Raw genomic sequence first — 6,243 nt, forward strand, 5'->3', positions numbered from 1 at the left:
ATATGTGAACTGCTGTATGAAAAGTGAATTTACTCTGTAAATCTTCACCCAAATCCTAATAAAAAAAAAAAAAGTAAAAAAAAAGAACCTCTGTGCAGTACACACCTGTGCAATTGTACCTGATAGCCCTAGACATATAAAACCAAAGTTATTTGTCTTCTTCTTCCACCAGACTTTGAACGTGGGAGTCCTGTTTCATCCATCTTTTGACCTGTTCCCACTCCCAGCAACAGCCTGGCACATAAGAGCTCACTAAAGCCAATGGGATAAATGCATGAATGAATGAATGAGTCTTTCTCCCCAACTTCATTACTTCCCTTTGTGCATATTCACTTAAACGATTTCTACTACTTAATTTTCTTTTAGTTTCATAATTTTCCTGTGACATGGGAACACTAATTTCTGCTTCTTATCCTTCTCACATGAGTGCCGAGAAGGTGGTTGGAAGTAATAATAGTTTGCTTAGCTCCTTAGAGAAAGATACAAGCTATTACTGGAGTTGTATAAATGAGATCCCCACTGTTCCCCATAAATTCATGTCTTTGAGCTTCTGTCTCCTTGATTATGCACTGCTGGCTGGCTGGAGTTATTCTGGGCATTTCTTCAATTGTCACTAGTAACTTAGAACTCAACAGTGACAAGCTGGCAGATCCACTTACAGAAAGCAGCACCTGAAAGCTACTAATGATGCCATGAGGAGACAGGAGATAGGAATCAGCAGTATTTGGTCTTCAGTTTTAGGCATAAATATCTGAAAATGAGAAATTACTTGGAGCCAGCCTTCCAGACGGAACATTTAGTGCTCAGTTACATAAAGAGCAACTGAAGCCAAGAGGTCAGACAGACCTGCGGCAAGGCCTGGCAGTGGAGCCTGGGCACATAGATCTGAGGGTGACTCTTGACAGAAGCTATTACCTGATGGAAGTGTGCATGGGGGGAGGACACATCTAGAGCCCTGCCCAGCTGACCATGACCGTGGGGGAATGCGTGACTATCTAACTCCCCTCCATCCACCGTCTCCACTGAGAGAAGACAGAGCCAGGCACTTCAGGGAGAAATTACAGCATGGTGGGATTGCACCAGGAGCAAATTAGTTGTGCTTTATGATGGCAAGGTCCCTGGATGGCACAAACAGTTTGCATTTGACTACTAACCTAAAAGTTGGTGGTTCAAACCCACCCAGTGTCACTGCAGAAGAAAGGCCTGGCTATCTGCTTCCATAAAGATTACAGCCAAAATAACCCTGTAAAGTAGTTCTGCTCTATAACACATGGGGTGACTATGGGTCAGAATCCACTCAACAGCAATAGGTTTCCTAGGAGTCTGCCCCCCCAGGGCAGGGCAAACAGCAAAGCTCTGCCTTGGAATGTCCACTCCCATGAGAGGACAGCCTATAAACAGTGACAATATAATGTGATAAGAGTTGGTGGGAAGGAAAGCCAGGGGGGGGGGGGCGGTAATGGGAATCCAGGGAGTCCATTTCCTCAAGTCCGGGATTGGCGCAGTCAGAGAAGACTTCACAAAGAAGGGGCATTTGAGCACGGGTATGGATATTGCAGGGGAACAAGGGAGGCAAGGAGGCTAGAGCCAATTACGAAAGCTTGGGTGCCTTGTTACAGAGCTAGGCCTTCCCCAAAAGCAATAGGTTTGGGTTTTTGCTTTTCATGATATTGCAGACTTATCTGGAAAAGAACGTTTCAGAAAGCAAAATGAGAAGAATTTCCCCCTTTCTCTCACAAGAAAGCCAACAAGACTCTGTGTTCTGAATTCAGCCTCAGAAGGGAATGGAGAGGCTTTTGTTTCCTAAAGTCTGGTTCTAAGCACAAAGAGCCTGCCTTGCCTTGGATGGGTAGTGGCTCTGGGAAGGGCAGGAGGAGGTTCAAGTCCCCTAGAGAGCAAGGTCCCCCAGAGACTGGGAGACAGGAAGTGTGGTGGGAGAAAGGGAAAGGGAAAGGACGTGGATGTTGAGTAATCTACTCTCAGAGAGGACAGATGTGTGTGTCCTAACCTACAGACTTCTTTATGGGGACACGGGTGGTCTAGTGATAGAATTCTTGACTTCTGTGCAAGAGATCTGGGTTCAAAAACTCAAAATCATAAAAAAAAAAAAAAAAGACCAGGTTTACTGGTCTGATAGAGCTTGGGAAAACTCTCAAGACTATGGCCCCTAGTTAGCCTTCAGGACTGGAACTGAACTCACTCCCATGGCTTTCAGCCAAATAGACAGGCATATGGGGTGAAAATTTACATTGGTAATTAACACTCCCAGCATCAGTCATGGGAGAACAGAAGGGCAGTGTTTGCACAGGGAGACAGCTCAGGGGCAGGAATGCATAGGAAAGAAGGCCACAGGCAAGAGCTAACTACAGGGAGGAAGTGGGAAAAGAGCTATTATTTCGCTGTGGGGACTGCAGTCAATGTCATGAAACAAAATGTGTATGAACTGCTATATGGAGAATGAATTTGTTCTGTAAACTTTTGCTCAAATCACAATAAAAGTATGAAAGAGATCTGGGTTCCGTTCTGGCCAATACACCTCAGGTGCAGTTACCACCCATCTGTCAGTGGAGGCTTATGTGTTGCTATGATACTGAACAAGTTTCAGCCAGCTTCTAGACTAAGATAGGGTAGGAGGAAAGGCCTGGCAATCCACTTCCAAACATCAGCCAGTGAAAACCTTATAGATCACCTCGGTCAGTTCCCCAAATGATCATGTGAATAACATGCCTGGGCAGGGTTTTGTTCCTTGTGCACTGGGTCTCCATGAGTCAGAGCCGGCAGGACAGCTAACAACGATAGACAGTCTCTGGGGTATAAATATTTCCACCATGGCCAATTTCAAGCTTAATGTCCCTGAACACGAAACTGGGAAGAGATTTCCACAATCTGTTTGGTACAAGGCCATTAGCCTCAGACGCGGGCCGGAAGGAGTACAGTTTGACCCTGAGCCCTTCTGTATTAAAACGAGCAGCCCCTTTGTTCCTCACCGGCTCTGCCTCCCTTTCCTCACCCTTTACACAGAGGCGAAAGCCCCCAGGCCTGAGTGGAGGGAATGGCCCAAGCTCTGGACAAGAAACAAGCGCCATCTCTTTCCTTGACCACGGAGGCCAGCGCATCAGCCCTCATGGAGGCAGACTTGACTGAGTTGACTGAAGCGAAGAAGGACGCTTTAAAAAAAAAAAAAAAAAATTGCATGTATACTTATGTGAAAAAAATCATAGCTGAGAGACGTTTTGATCATCTACTTAAAAAAAAAAAAAAAAAAAAAAACTCAGTATAGAATACACTGAAGAAATCTCCTGCCGAGCATCTAGTAGAAAAAGGGTTGGAAAATTGTTAGACTGCTCACAAGAAAACCCCAAAAGACTAGACATCCTGGTTGAATCTATTCGATGAGAAAAAAACACAGAATTTCCTGATACTGAAGATTACAGGTGAAGTGCCGAAATTTAGAAATATAAAACTAGAACATCTGAAAGAACTAAAATGTAGCAGCTGAGCCTGTTCCAGATGGAGCTACGAACAACCTCACCAGATCAAATTTAAACCAAAAACAAAAACCTCACTGCGGTCCAGTCGATTGAGACTCATAGAGACCCCTCTTTGTGTTTCCCAGGCGGTAACTCCACAGAAGTACAGCGCCAAGTCTACCTTCCGAGGAGTGGCTGGTGGATTTGAACTGTCAGCCTCTGGTTAGCAGTCAAGTGCCTTAGGCACTAAGTCACCAGAGCTCCTAGACCAAATTTAGATGAAAGTAATTTCTCAGAAAAACTGTGAGCATTCACTATCATATATCATCCAGAAGGAGAATCCCAAGGAGCCATGGTGGCATTATGGTTAAGCACTGGACTGCAACCCTTATCAAAAGGTTGGAGGTTTGAACCCATCAGCGATTAGGAGGGAGAAGATAAGACACTCAGCTTCCACACAGATAACAGCCTTGGAAACCCTATGAATATACTATCTTCTCTTCAACAACACTCCCCTGATCTGGGGACCCTGGGGCTCCTCCTTTGCCACCAGAGCTGCAATTAGAAGAAGGAATTTATGGAAACTCTAGTGAGATGTTTCTCCCATGAAGGTCATGTGCTCTTTCATGACAAGGACAGTTTTCCTATCTTTTAATTTTTTTTTTAATAATTACAATATGCTTTAAAGGATATGAATCTTTCTATAAAATCTCTGTAAAGACTTATTAACCAATTAACATTTGATACTTGTATTTTAAAACAAATGCTGTGCCAAAAAGAGCAAGCATATGATGTAAACAGAATTTTTTAGACTAAAGGAAGCTCACTTTTGGGATGTTGTTATTGTTGTTATGTGCCGTCGAGTCGGACCCGACTCATAGCGACCCCTCCTTGGGTTTCCAAGGCAGTATCACTACGGAAGTAGATTGCCCCATCTTCCTTCCAAGGAGTGGCTGGTGAGTTTGAACCACCAGCCTTCTGGTTAGCAGTCAAGTGCTTTAGGCACTAATCATGTTGATCATGAGCTTTTCAGTATTTTCTATTTATTGGGGTACTTCAGTGATTTCATTGTATGTTCTAAAATCTTTTACGTTTCAAGACTAATTTTTTTTTAACATTTTTTTTATTGCGATTTGGGTGAAAATTTACAGACAAATTCACTTTCCATACAGCAGCTCACATACACTTTGTCTCATGACATTGACTACAGTTTACCCCAATGCAACACCTCCCCTCCCATGTCCTCCAGATAGTTATCTCTTCCCTGTGTCCATCCCTCCATGCACTCCTGCCCCGTGAGCTGTCTCCCTGTGCATAAACAGCCCTTCTTTCTCCCATGACTGTTCTCTCCAAGAACTGTATCTACCTCAGATAAATGTTCAACTCATATGCCTTGAAGACTAATTTTTATAGGGAACATTTCTCTATTAGAGACTAGGCTCTTAGACTTGGAATAATGGTTGTTCTCAGTGCATTTGTGCTACAGATTTTCAAGGCTCAATAGTCCTTTCCAGTCATTCAGCAGTAAGTTTTCAGGATTAAGCTGTTGTTCCTATTTGATAATAAAGCCAATCACTGACTGGGAAAGCTGCCAATATACCAAAAAGAGTATCTTTCCCACTTGATTGGGTTCCATGAACCTCCAGAGTCTTCTTCTGATGCTGGAAGAACATCTGATGGAGTCTAATCCACCTAAAATCTCAATTTGCCAAAATTTATTTGTTGTTAACTTTACTAATTAGTACGACTTTCTTATGATTTTTCACATCCTTTGCTTTATTGTTTTAATTCCTCAAGAAATATCTTGGTACAATACTCTCATTCTTATAGATATTTAAAGTTTTTTCCTACACTTTTCAACCTTTAATGAGAATCACTGTACAGCTGAAGAACTAGAACAAATTGTGTGTGTATGTGTGTGTTTTGTAGGCAATTCTGTTTTTAATACTTTTAGAACAAGCAGCTCAATATCAAGGATTTATCTTTTTGTTGTGTAATAAAATTTGACTAATTATACGTATTTATAAATCTTTTAAAAAGAGAGAGAGAGATCCCTGGCCGCAAGCCTACTCCAGCCCACCACTGAAATGAAGGCATGCACCCACTTCCATACAGCAACTCAGGAGAGTACAGAGCCTTTAGGGGCCCATGGATGCCAGGAATTAAACTGCAAGCTTTAACCTTATGAGCTTCTGCAAAAGATCTCAGAGCTGGTTTGGCCTGGAGAAAGAGAAGCTACCCTTCCTTGGGATAAACTATTTGGACTTGAGCAAGAAGCTTTCAACAGTGACCATCAGGGGCTGATGAATACAAAAGTGAAGTTTCTGAGCAGTATAAACTGTCCTTACCCTCCTAAGGAAAGGGTACTCCAAGAAATGATTCAATCAAAGTAACTGGGAGCTCCAAACCAAATTTAATTTCATTTACGAAAATAAACTACTGTGATGGCTCTTGCAAATGACTGTCAGATCACACCTGCTACAAAGAGATGGCTGAGTTCTTATGATATGTAGGGTTTATTCCTTCAGGTTTCTCAATTTAAGAGGGAAAATGAAAAAAGAATTCAAATAACCATTATGCCCAGTAGAGCACAAAAAGGAAATAGCAATAGTAAAAAGAATATCACAAGCAGACATTTGGAGGCGGGGCAAGATGGCGGACTAGGCAGAAGGATTGAACAGACCCTCTTCAACAAAGAAAAGGGAAACCAATTAACACAGACACAGAAGATAATCTTGGACCCCTGAGCCTTGAAGGAAAGGATGCAGATTTG

At 42.6% G+C, this 6,243-nt stretch overlaps 1 pseudogene; it reads left to right on the top strand.

Moving 5' to 3' along the window:
• The first annotated feature begins 3,052 nt into the window (after positions 1-3,052).
• Positions 3,053-4,100, top strand: LOC103206397 (annotated as a pseudogene).
• The last annotated feature ends 2,143 nt before the right edge of the window (positions 4,101-6,243 follow it).

The sequence above is a fragment of the Orycteropus afer genome, unplaced genomic scaffold (genome assembly GCF_000298275.1).
Source record: "Orycteropus afer afer isolate SDZICR_OR568_19922 unplaced genomic scaffold, OryAfe1.0 scaffold00313, whole genome shotgun sequence".
Taxonomy (NCBI): Eukaryota; Metazoa; Chordata; class Mammalia; order Tubulidentata; family Orycteropodidae; genus Orycteropus; species Orycteropus afer.